A 13,141-nucleotide genomic window follows, 5' to 3' on the forward strand; every position below is an offset into this window, starting at 1 on the left:
TACAATAGTGTATATAATCTATGTTATGACAATGGAAATAAAAGGAGCACTAACACATTAATTCCTTGCCAAATGGCCGAACCTGAATGCTAACAATTGGCTGAAACTGAACCAAGGTGCCACATAACAGATTGACCGAAAGTGAACCAAGGTGACATGAAAACTAGCATCCATTCATTCATCCATTCATGAATTTGTAACTATCCTAGACACCTGAGCTTTTACTACTACAAGGAGGAGCACCCCGCCGTCGGCTTTAAATGCTGCAAGGAGGAGCACCCCCCCCACCCCCGCCGGTTTTTACTACTTCAAGAAAGAGCACCCCACCACCGTATTTTACTACTGCAAGGAAGAGCACCCCGCCATCGGCTTTTACTACTGCAAGGCGACTACTCGAAGGGACGGGGAGAAGGAGCAGAGGAGGAGGGCAGAAGAGGAAGGAAGATACCTTCGATGGAGCAGAGGAGGCTGTGGAGGAGGAGGAGGGAGTCGTCGACGTGGTTGGAGTTCCGATCAACGTCTCCGTCGTGAGCGAGTCTTCGTCGAGGTCAGGAGCGAGTCGTCATTGTCATCGCGCCTCGCCTCGTTGTCGTTGCTTCGTCGCGCCTCACAGACACCGGCGCCGGCGCCCCCGGTGGCGCAGCCCTTGATTTGTTTCGAGCGAGAGGAGAGGTGGCACAACCCTCGATCTAGGTTTCCAGCGAGAGGAGAGGTGGGGAAAAACAACGGGTTGTGGTGTGTATCGGATACGGGCCTATTATAGGTGTAAACTAGAAAATCAATGTCTTACGGCCAAAAAACGACATACCAAGCAGCTATGAGAGGCACATCCGTATTTTTCTTACAGAGGTATATTTTACAAGTGTATTGAGGCCCAAAACGACCAACCAAGCGGGGCCTAAAGGTACAACCAAACAAGAAGCAGTGGATGAAATATTTCTAAACAATAGTAACACTGCAAATCTAGAGATAGTACAGCAGGATAGATTCAGGAGGACTGTGATTTCACAACTCTCTCTTTTCAATGAAATGAAACACAAAGGTCCATTGCGTTTTCCCGAAAAAAGGATAGATTCAGAATCAGATAGTTGTTTCATGCATAATTAGACAGAACTAAATAAATAGTTCTCACAGAAGCCGCTGGCATAACCATCTATTCATACGTAACACAAATAGGCACATACACTCTAAGAAGCAGCATCTTTTCGAGTAAGGAATCCTATCATAGCAAATCAACTCAATACTCAACTCCATGTGCAAGAACTGAAACTATAAACACATACTGGCATGTTATGTCTACAAGCTTTTAATTTGTAGCTCACTCAGTGACCATTGTAATGAAACTCATGTACACATCATATTCCCCCCATGGGAGTAATATTTTGTTCCGACAAACAACTGTGCCTAAAATATGAATGTCGATACCATCACATCAAGAACCAAGCACTTTTTAAATTATGAAAAACAGTCACCAATGAACACCACCTATTCTGCCAATAAAATAGTCAGATCTGGCCAACTCAAAAGGCTTTAAGCACTATACTTTCTGAGTGAGTAAATAATTAACCATAAGACTATCCAGTCTTTGGCAATAAGCAACTAAGTACCCCTCTGAAAATAAGACTCCCTTTGTTCCTTTATGCAAGGTGTATCTTTTTTTGGCAAGGTGGCCAAGGCATGAAACTATAGACTTTAGGACAAAATTAGCCTTGGTTAATTCTGTAGTAAGCGGCAAGTAAATCAATTACACCTGGAAAGAAAGAGATACAGACAATCGGAAGAGAAATATTTTCTTTCTTTTTCTATAAGGACAGATACACGCAATCAGGAGAGATGTATTTTCCTTTTCTTCTTGGGGCTAAATAGGAACTACAAGGAATTGAAAGAAATGCATTTTACATTGTGGAAATTTATAAGAAAACCAATACACCTTATATAAAGAAATGAAGGGAGTATATATTAACAATGGCCAACTGTTTGAAACAACCCGTTCCGGCACTCGCATGAGGTGAAATAAATTTTATGAGCTTGTGCAAATAGCACGAACCTTCTAAACTAAGTAGTGATGAAAAATTCCAAGGAAAAGAAACTGATCATAGAACAGACAAAAAACAGGTAACAAAAGGAAGCAGCCTGAGAAGATTCGGTGAACACAAAGTATGGTCAGTTTGGTAATATTAACTTAAAGTATGGCCAGATTTAGAAACCGCAGTGATAATACTAATTTAAAGTATGGCCAACTTTAGAGACATCACTCATAATACTAACCACATCTGAACACAAGGAAACATGAACATTTTAGAGACATCACTGATAATACTAATCACATCTGAACACAGGGAAACATGAACTTCTGGGAACTGGGCTAGGAGATTCGAGCAAATTTATGCCAGAAAAGAAACCAAAAAATATCTGCGTGCAGAAATCGAGTGTAGAGCATACATGAATATAATAAATATTGTATGGCTGCAGGATAATTGATTGCAATCAAGAATATTACCAGCAAGGTTTTGAGCTTAATTGTTCTAGTATTTGGACCACATCAGTGCTGAGAGTAAACTAAGTTCATCTTACCTGAGTGTCGAGAAGTATAACTCGTTCATGAGATATCCTGAAATCAATACCTGCAGTACAGTGCTTTGCCATTGCTTTGATTTGCTCAGTTTGTATAGCTAAAGGAGGATGCATTCCTACAGAGAGCGGTCACCGAATTGAGTTTTGGTTTGCTCAAGTTTGGTAAAGGTATTTTTGCTATGATTCTCAACAAACTATGGGCATGGACAAGCTTTTGAAATTTTTGATGTGTAGAACAAGCATAGATGTTTGAAACAAAATACATATTACAATGATGCAACATTAGCAATAATGTTCGTGTTAGTATATCAGCAACTAAAAGGTGAACCTGCAATTCATGCTTATAAGTGCATGCCATTTGAATTCTTATTGGAGTACAACAAAGTCAACTAAAACCACTACAACAACCAGTGTAAGACTGAATGACTGTTACACAACGTGAAAGGAACCATGATATCTTACCTCCATCTACTTTTCCCTTCCCATACTTTGGTACTTGTGACAAACTGTTTCTTCTGCAAGAAAAAACTTCACATATTCCAATATTTCTCTCCTCCACGTTAGGATTTTATTAATCTTCATGAACTAGCCAATTGTGATAGGCCCAATGCATTCCCTTCCCCCTCTTGTAATTTCTTCCCTTAAATGGAAACCTTGCTATGATGATCAAGTGGTATGAGTGTGGTGTCTTCATTTCATGTGCACCATGACATCATGCATAACATCTTATCTTTTGTCTTGTGTTGCTTATCTTGCACCTTGGTGTTTGAGTGGAGTGCATTGTGTGAGAGTCGCATGTGGTGGTTATGTGATGTGGGTGTAACAAGGTTCATCTCTAAACCTCTTGTTGCACCATGGTTTTAAAACTCCTTTCTTTCCATTTCTTAGGCAGATTTAAAGTTGATGTTTTGGCCCATTGGAAAAGTTCGTCCTTTTCTAAAATACTTCTTGTAAATTGTGGAGGCAACCCCTCTAGTTTTATTTTTATTTTCCTTGTTGTTTTATTTCAAAACAGAGACTCATTTAAATACAAGGCATTTAAATTTACTCTTCAAAAATGCCCAATTTATTTTTATAAATTGGAGCATGATTGTAGAAGTTCAAAAGTATTTTTGTTTTAGTTAAATTCTTTTTATTTTGCCTCTGGCATTTTTTTTCAACCCAGCTTCAAGTTTTATTTGTGAAGGGAATTTAATTTCAGAGAAAGAGAGCCAGGCCCAGCAGCTGTAGCTTTAGGCCCAGAGCCCAGTAGCACGACCCTTCTCCCTCCTCGGTGCCGTCATCGTCGTACGACGCTGTGGAGACCGCCGATCGTTCTTTTCCCAGCAGATCGACGGCTCTGAGCCTCAGGGTGCGAGCCATAAAGCTTCCCCTTCCCCTCTCCTTGCCCTATCATCTCCATTCTCCCCCTCCTTCTCCCCTCGCGCCACCAGGGAGACCACCAAAGCACCGCGTCGCCATGGGAGGCTTCGGCCCGAGCTCGTCCCCGGCGTAGGGTCGTGTCTTCCTCCTCCCCGACCCTACCAGGAGCAAGAGGACACGTCGGGCGTTCCATTTTCGAGAAGATCCGGCGCCGAGGCTTCTTCCACGACGTCCCCGGCGTCCTCTACGGCGGCTACTCCGACGGACCTCTTCTGCAGCACCTCGTCATCACTTCCTCCTCCTTGTCGCGCGGCTCCACTTCTCTCCGCCCCTAGGTGAGGCGCAGCCCCGCTCTCCTGCGCTCCCCCTCTCTGTCAGCCGCGTCAGAGCAGTGAGCTCGATGCCTGCCGGAGTTGCACCGGCAGTTTGACGTAGCTGCAGCCGCTGCTTGTTGTTGCTTGCGCGTGCATGGGCGTAGCCCTTCTGCATCAAGGCGTGATTCTCCCTGCGCGCGTAGTACCGCATAGGGTAGATCCCAGCGTAGCGCCGACGTATGTGCACGAGTGTTCCGGTGTGCGTCGTCGCCGGCGTTCTCTGCTAAGCAAAGGAGAACCGCAAGTATATAGGTATGACATATGGATTTGGGGTAGAAAGAACCCAGGAATCCAATGATGACGCTGGATTCCAAATTTGAGCACTTCTGCAAAAGTGTCATTTTATGATGAGGTGGCACTTTGTCATTTGAGTAGGATTGTTTCTATGCATATTTTGAAGTTTGTGCATACATGCATCATATTGATTGTTGCATTGTCACTTGTTGGTGTTTATTGAGTGATTGTTTCTTTTGGGTAGCTACGGGTCTGAAAACGAGTTCCAGGAGTCCGGTGAGTTCGTGCACGAAGATCAGGAGCAGTTCCACTCTCAAGATTTCACGGGCAAGATGATCATGACCTTGACACCTTTTCTAGCTTTGTTATGCTTAGTTGATTCGGTTCCATCATTATACTCTGCTGCCTACCACATGATATATAGGCCATCAAACATTGCCATGAAACCTCAACCACGTCCCCTCCTAACAAGTGTTGTTTGGCTAGGTTAGGCTTGATGAACCATTTTATTAGTGTTGCTAGTTGCTAGTTGCACGTGCAAGATGGTCCATGTGATAACATGGCAATTGATATCATCTTATTTAAATGCTATTTATTTAATGCACCTATATACTTGGTAAAGAGCGGGAGGTATGTCCTTTTGCCGGGTGATTTGTTCCGCTTTTGTCGCCTTAGTTTCGGCTACCGGTGTTTTATTCCATAACTGAGCGCTCCTAACACGTTCGGGGTTGTTATGGGGACCCACTTGGTAAATCGTTTAGCGTTAAGGCTTGTGTAACGACTAAGATGCGGTCATTTCCTATTTAGGGGGCGATGCCCCAAAAGGGAAAGAAGCGCATCTAAGCGTTTCGCAAGCGAGATAAACATAGCACATACATAATTTAAGATTGACAAATAGGGCATTCATTTGCCATCTCACATAGATAATATCAGAGTTACATCCACACATTTATTCAGACAAGGTAGTTCCGCTACGGACTACATAACACAGGAAAAAGACTATGCTATCCCGCATGTTTGCCCACGATCACGACCACGGCCTCAGTCTTCTGGATAGTTCACGTACAGGCGGTCGTTCTCCTCATCGTACTGCCACGCCAGCTACGTGCCATCTGGATCACCTGCGTCGGGCGTACCTGTACCTGTTGGGGTGATGTAGTAAATGGTGAGCCACGAGGACTCAGCAATCGATGACCTTGGTACCGAAACTAGTCAAGTTATTAGGTGAGGAAGGTTCAGTATTTAGGTTGCAGCACCCTAAGCATTTATGGTGGCTAACTTACGAAGATCAAAGTTATAGATGTGGTGGTCTACGCGAGCGATCGAAGACTACGTGATCACTAAGTGATCTTGAACACCTACCTACGTCAAACATAACCCCACCGTGTTCCCGATCGAAGAGAGGTCTTCGAAAGAGATAGTCACGGTTACACACATAGTTGGCAGTTTTATTAGAGTTAGTTCAAGTTATCTATAACCGAATGTTAACAAATAATCCATGTTGCCACATAAACGCGGGCACGGCTTTCCTAAAGATTAAACCCTGCAGGGGTGCTCCGACTAGTCCATCACAAACGGTCACGGGCGGCAAAGTAATCCTCTATCATGAATCTCGTGATCTCGTCGGATTCCTTAGAGGAAAACCTCAACTCTGGGGAGACCCAAAGTTTCACCGGGATTCCTATACGCAAGATATATCGCCAAGGTAAGACAAATCTGGCAAGACCTCCCGACATGTCGACGATCCCAATAGGTGTCGCGTATCTCGTTCTCATGACACGGTCGGATGAGCGCAACGTATAGTGGCCTGATAGAAATCTCCCGAGTTGCCCCGGGTTGGCCCCGCACACGGCTCTAGTTTGGACCAACACTCATGAGGAGCACTGGCCCAGGTTGTTGATTAATTCCTCGGGGTAGCTATTCCCTATGCAGATTATTATTAGGTGATTAGCAAGTTAAAACCAATGTTGGGTCCTGCCAGACGAGCCTTAACACTACACGATTTATCAAGGGGGTCCCCATAACAACCCCGAACGTGTTAGGAGCGATCAGTTATGGAATCAAACACCGGTAGCCGAAACTAAGGCGGCAATAACGGAACAAATCACCCGGCAAAAGGCTAGGCCTTCCGTCATTTACCAAGTATATAGGTGCATTAATTAAATAGCAGTTTAATCATAATGATATCAAAATACTCATGTTATCACATGAGACAGTTGGCACCTGCAACTAGCAAAGCTATCATTAGAAGTTGAGCAAGCCTACTTAGCCATACAACATTAGCTAGGAGGGGAAGGTGTTTGGGTTTCATGACAATATCAGGAGGCAATTATATCAAGTGGTAGGCAGCGAGCATATATCGAAGGAAACATGATTGTAAGCATAACAAAGCTAGATACGGTATCAAGGTCACAGTCATCTTGCCTGTGATGTCTTCAGCTTGGAACTGCTCTTGTTCGTCATGCACGTACTCTCGAGAATCCACGTACTCGCTCTCCAATCCCGGTGCTACCCAAGGTAAAAATAACAGCCAATGAACGCCAACACAACATGATGCAACAAACACATGATGCATGAGATGAGAATGAAGCATGCATCTTTCTTCTAGTCACTTGCATATGCATGAGAAGAGAAGATAAACTTCTAGACAGAACTTCACACTAATCTATCTTGACATGCATATGAAGATGACATGAACAGGTACATCACGAGAAAACGATGCAAAAACATATAAAGAACGTTGAGTACGGAGCTACGGACCAACCGGAAACCACGAAACAAGATATGGAGTCCTACGGTTCAAATCAACCACAACCACACTCCAATGGCACTCCTCTGGTGTAACCAGGTTGCCACATGATCAAACAAACACATATAGGTGGGGTGGTGCAAAGAAACTCACCACACCACCAACAATACTAACACAAGCTTCAAAACAACTAAAACATGCAATCTGTCCTAAACAGCATCATAGCAGTTAGTGAGCAACATGCAAAGTACCTACAGCCACCCAAATGTGCGAAACAAGATATGTGGCAAAAGCTATTTAAAATCTCTACAAGCCTGAGCAAGAAGATAATACAAAGGAGTCACACACAGGAAGATCTACAGGTGCTAACTTGGACAAAAATAACAGATTTCAGGGACTTAGTGAAAATCTCAGATTTTCACCAGCTGCTTATGCTCTGAAACATTTTGACAGCCTCCAAAATGATATCTACAGGAAGTGAAAGTGCATGACATTCCACAGAGAGCTAGACAAACACAAAAGCTCCAACTCTCTAGTTGATTGTAAGGATTGATTCCCAACACATGATCTTTTGCAACCACAACAACAAGAGAAGAAAATACCAGCAGATTTCGAGACTTAGTCAAAAACACAGGGTTTTCCCAAATCTGTAATCTTCTGTCAAGTGTCTACTTTGACAGTTCACAACAGAGGCATGCAAACTCCTATGAACAAAACAAAGACACCAAGTTGTAGAGGGGTTCACCCACTACAGCCACATCAAGGAATCATCCTTATAGGCTCAACACACCACTTAATATAAGGACCCAAACATGGCATCAAGTCAGAAAATGACATTTCCAGAAAGTGCTCCAAAGTGAAATCTGATTCCACAATGGATTCCTTGGAAGATTCTACCCCAAAAACATATATAATATCTAGGTACTTGCATACAACATGAGGACACAAAGTTGAAAGGAAAAACTACATGGAATCATATGGCCCCAAATAGTGCTATATCACATGTGGTTTCACTATTACATCACCTACAAATGCACTTGCTCACACCCACAACTCCAATGGCGAACATGAGGGGTTTGCCCTCATGCACATGTGCCTTAGCACACCACCACCACACACACACACACTACTATGCTAGCACACACTAAGCACCTACACATGCTAGTTCCAATCACCCACATGCACACTCCAATCCCTACACACATACACATGCTTGCTCAACCATCTACACATACTACAAGACCTAGGGGATACAAGATCACCCCTGGTCACTAAAACAACAACCATGCCTTGGTCATGTGTGTGTGTCACTCCACACACATGCACCACTCTACACACTTACACTCACAAACATACAACTACATAGGTGCAAACACACTTACCTCCTACATATAAAAGCATGGTCTCACCTACATGTGTACATAAACCACATACACACACAACAGATACAAACCTACTGTGACAGCCCGAGACTGACGCTCCAGAAGATTCCCCCCTTTATTCCGTTTCCGTTGTGTGGCTATTTTATTTTGTTGGTTGCATCATCATTTAGTTTGCATCATGGCATCATGCATGGCATCATGTCAACTGTGTTTTTTCGCTGTTGCTTGTTGCTCTGTGTTGTTGCTTCTGAGTGCCTCGGAGTGCGGCGTTGTTCGTTGGCGTGACGAGAGTGGGTGCAACAGAGCCGCTTCAAACCATGTTGCACCGAGGATCTAAAACCTTCACTCCCCTCCTATTCTCTTTTATCTGTTTTTGCGGTTTGCTAAAGTTTCCCGTTTTAAACCCCTATTTAAAAAGGGTTCGTCTTCTTCTTTTCAATAAAAGATCCTTTTATTAAATGTGGGGGCAACCCCTTGGGTTTTCTTTATTTTCTCCTTTTGTTTTATTTTAAAACCGTCTCATTTTCTTTTCTCTTTTAAAGGGATTTTATTTTATTCTTTAAATAAAAGGTTTTATTTTATTCTTCAAAAGGGTTTTACTTTTTAATTCTTCAAAAGATTTTATTTTATTCATTTGAGAAAAATGCCCAAGCTATTTTATAGTTGGGGTATAAATTTTCAAAGGAGCAAAGGCATTTTTTTTATTTTATTTTATCTTTGTTAAAAGCATTTCTTTGTTTAAAAGTTTCTGATATAAAAGTTAAAAAAACAACAACAAGGGGGAGGGAGTTCCCAGGCCCAAGGCCAACCAGGCCCTGCCCTAGCGCAGCCTCCCTCATCCCCTCGTCCTCCCCTCGCGCAGCCACCCGATCCCTCGTCCCTCTCCTCTGGCGCGACCCCCTTCTCGTTCCCGTTTCTCCCCTGCTGCCTTCAGCCCCGCGGCGCCGCCTCTGGTAGCTTGTCGGCCGACCATCGTGGGTCGTCGGAGCACCGCCGGCCAGGTAGCCCTGCCTCGTGCCCCTCTGCTCTCTCTTTCTCTCCTCTTTGCGCCAGCCTCACCTTCCTTCTTCCCTCGTGGCACCTGCAGGTCGCCGAGGCCCTTCCCTCGTCGAAGCTCGCCGCCGCCTCCACCAGGACCGGCCAGATCCGAAGCTCCGTCGCCCAGTCAGGCATCCATGGCCTTGTTCCGCCCCTAGCCCGGCCCTTCCGCGCGGGCTCCTCCCCATGGTTGCCAGCCTTGGCGTTGATCGAGCCATGGCTGCGGCCCGTGCACCTACACGAAGAGGACGACCCTCCCGTGGGTCAGCTCGCCAGCGCCTCGCGTGGGCGGCGCCAGTAGGTCTCCACCGTGGCCCAGCGCACCCCCTCACCCCTCCTTTCCTCATGGTTCCCCTCGCCGCCGCCTGTTGCTGTAGCTGTTGCGGTTGCTGATGTGCTGCCTGCTGCTGAGCTGGTGCTGGTGCTGTGCCAGATGTTGTTGACTGATGGTTGTTGTGCTTGCTAGTTGCTGCTTAGCTGCTGCGTGTTGTAGCTAGCTGTTGCCGCTAGTTGCTAGATTGCTAGCTGATGCTGCATGCTGTCGTGCTTGCCTACCTCATGCTTTGCTGCTGCTAGGTAGATTTTACTAGATGTTGCCTGCTTGGTGTCGTCGTCGCTGTGGTCCGCTAGTTGCTGCCACTGCTGTAGCGTGCTGTTGTTGCTATTCCGCCTTGCTGCTTGCGTCGCGTCGCTGTTTGCTGTCGCTAGTTACGTCGGCGAAGTTCGCTAGCTCCAACCCCTCCTTCTTGGAACCGACAAATTCGCCGAGCACCCCGACGTCCTCGACGACCCCGACCATCTTGGGAAAACGAGTTCGACTACCGTCGCCGAAGACCGTGAACCACGACGCCGAGCGAATGACTACCGTCGACGAGACCAAGTACCACGACTTCCTCTACTTCCACTACGACCACGACGACTGTTGTTCTCCTTCACCGAACCGAACCCCTCCGATATACACGCGTCGAAGGTATACCGTTGGAACGTGTCGGGACCATGTGCATGTGATGTTTGAGATGTATGTATGCTTGCGCCTAAATATGTTTGCCCGTTGCACGTTGTCTCTCTTTCGTCGCGCCCTCGACACATGGGAACCCCATTCTTTATTTAGCGTTCCCGCACACGCTTCCTATACGTCTTACCGCCATGGTTCCCTCTCGCTCGCCGTGGCGACACCAGTTTCTTTCTCTTCTTGCCCGTGATGTTTGAACTTGCATGCATGACGCATTCATGGCATAATTATCTTGTGTTGCATGTCTCTTGTAACGTAGCTCCGGTCTATGCACCGCGTGTTAACCGACTAGGATGACATGTAGGATCATCGCTTCACCCTTGCCACGTTAACAACAATTAAATATTTCCGTGTAAATAATCGGGAGTGGACTAAATAATCAATCGTGGAGTTTCGTCGGTATACAACTCATTGCATATCGAGCTTCACTTAATGTGTAGTGTTTGTGTGAGGTGAATTTCCATGCCATCCCTTGCATCATTGATCTGTTCATGCATCATATTAGGTTGTGCATCTTGTTGTGCATCGTGTGGTGAATATTTGTGTTGATGTTTGTTTCCGGTTTGCTCCGTCTCGACAGAGTTCCGCAAGCGTGTCGGAATGTGAGGACCCGTTCGACTACATCCGTTCGACGACTTTACGGAGTTGTTCTTCCAAGCGGGATCTCAGGCAAGATGACCATTTCCCCAGATACCATTACTATCATTGCCATGCTAGTTTTACCGCTTCTATCGATTATGTCTCGCTGCCTACCACATGTTAAATATGAGCCTCTCAACAATGCCATGATTACCTTCAACCTGTTCGACCTAGCAAACCACTGATTGGCTATGTTACCGCTTGCTTAACCATGTTGTTAGCGTTGCTAGTTGCAGGTGCAGTTGCTTCCATGTGATAACATGGGTCCCTTGTCATATCACCATATTTAAATGCTATTTAATTTAATGCACCTATATACTTGGTAAAAGGTGGAAGGCTCGGCCTTTCTAGCCTGGTGTTTTGTTCCAACTTTGCCCCCTTAGTTTTCGGTTACCCGTGTTATGTTCCATAAATGAGCGCTCCTAACACGATCGGGGTTGTTATGGGGACCCCCTTGATAATTCGTTTTAGATTAAAGCTGGTCTGGCAAGGCCTAACTTTGGTACTAGATTTTCCTAATAACTAATGAACTGCATAGGGAGTAATTAACCCAAGGAAATTTAATCAACCCCCGGGCCAGTGCTCCTCATGAGTGTTGGTCCAACCCAGAGCACTGTGCGGGGCCAACCCAGGGCAACTTGGGTGATTTCTATCAAGCCACCGTACGCGTTGCTTATCCGTCGTGTCGTGAGAACGAGGTACGTGACTCCTATCGGGATCGTCGACATGTCGGGTGGCCTTGCTGGAGTAGTTTTACCTTTGACGAAATATCCTGTGCATCGGGATTCCGGTGATGCTTTGGGTAATCTCAGAGTTGAGGTTTTCCACTAGGGAATCCGACGAGATCGCGAGCTTCGTGATTGAGGATTTCCATGCGGCTTGTGGTAATTTGTGATGGACTAGTTGGAGCACCCCTGGAGGGTTAAATCTTTTCGAAAAGTCGTGCCCGCGGTTATGTGGCAACGTGGAAACTTTGTTTAACACTGGTTCTAGATAACTTGAAGTTAACTTAATTAAAATATACCAACTGTGTGCGTAACCGTGACTGTCTCTTTCGTGAGTTCCTTCTCCGATCGAGGACACGATGGGGTTATGTCTGACGTAGGTAGGTGTTCAGGATCATTCATTAGATCATCAGTAGTTCACGTTCGCTATGCGTAGATCTTCCCCTCTTATTTCTTGTACTCGTAAGATAGCCACCATATATATATATGCTTAGCCGCTGCTGCAACCTCATCACTTAACCATGCCTCACCCAGTAAGCTTTGCTAGTCTTGATACCTTTGGAAATGAGATTGCTGAGTCCCGTGTGGCTCACAGATTACTACAACACCAGTTGCAGGTACAAGTAAAGGTTACTCGACGCGAGCACGTTGATTGTTCATTTGGAGTTGCTTCTTCTTCTTCATCATCATCTATCTAGGATGGGTTCCAGGCCGGCAGCCTGGGATAGCAAGGATGGATGTCGTTCTTCTTTTCTCGTTTGTTTTCGTCCGTAGTCGGACCCTGCTCTTACTCTTGATGATTATGTAATGTACTGATGTGACTCTGATGTAGCTTGTGGCGAGTGTAAGCCAATTCTATATATATATATATATATATATATATATATATATATATATATATATCTTCTTTTTAGTACATGTACTTGTAACGATATCCATTCTTGCGACACGACGAGATGCGCTTCTATCCCTGACGAGGCCTTCATGCCAAATTGAGGATGGGGTCGCATCTTGGGCGTAACACCTACACACCTACATACTACATCCATAAC

Source organism: Hordeum vulgare, chromosome 3H, assembly GCF_904849725.1.
Source record: "Hordeum vulgare subsp. vulgare chromosome 3H, MorexV3_pseudomolecules_assembly, whole genome shotgun sequence".
Classification (NCBI taxonomy): Eukaryota; Viridiplantae; Streptophyta; class Magnoliopsida; order Poales; family Poaceae; genus Hordeum; species Hordeum vulgare.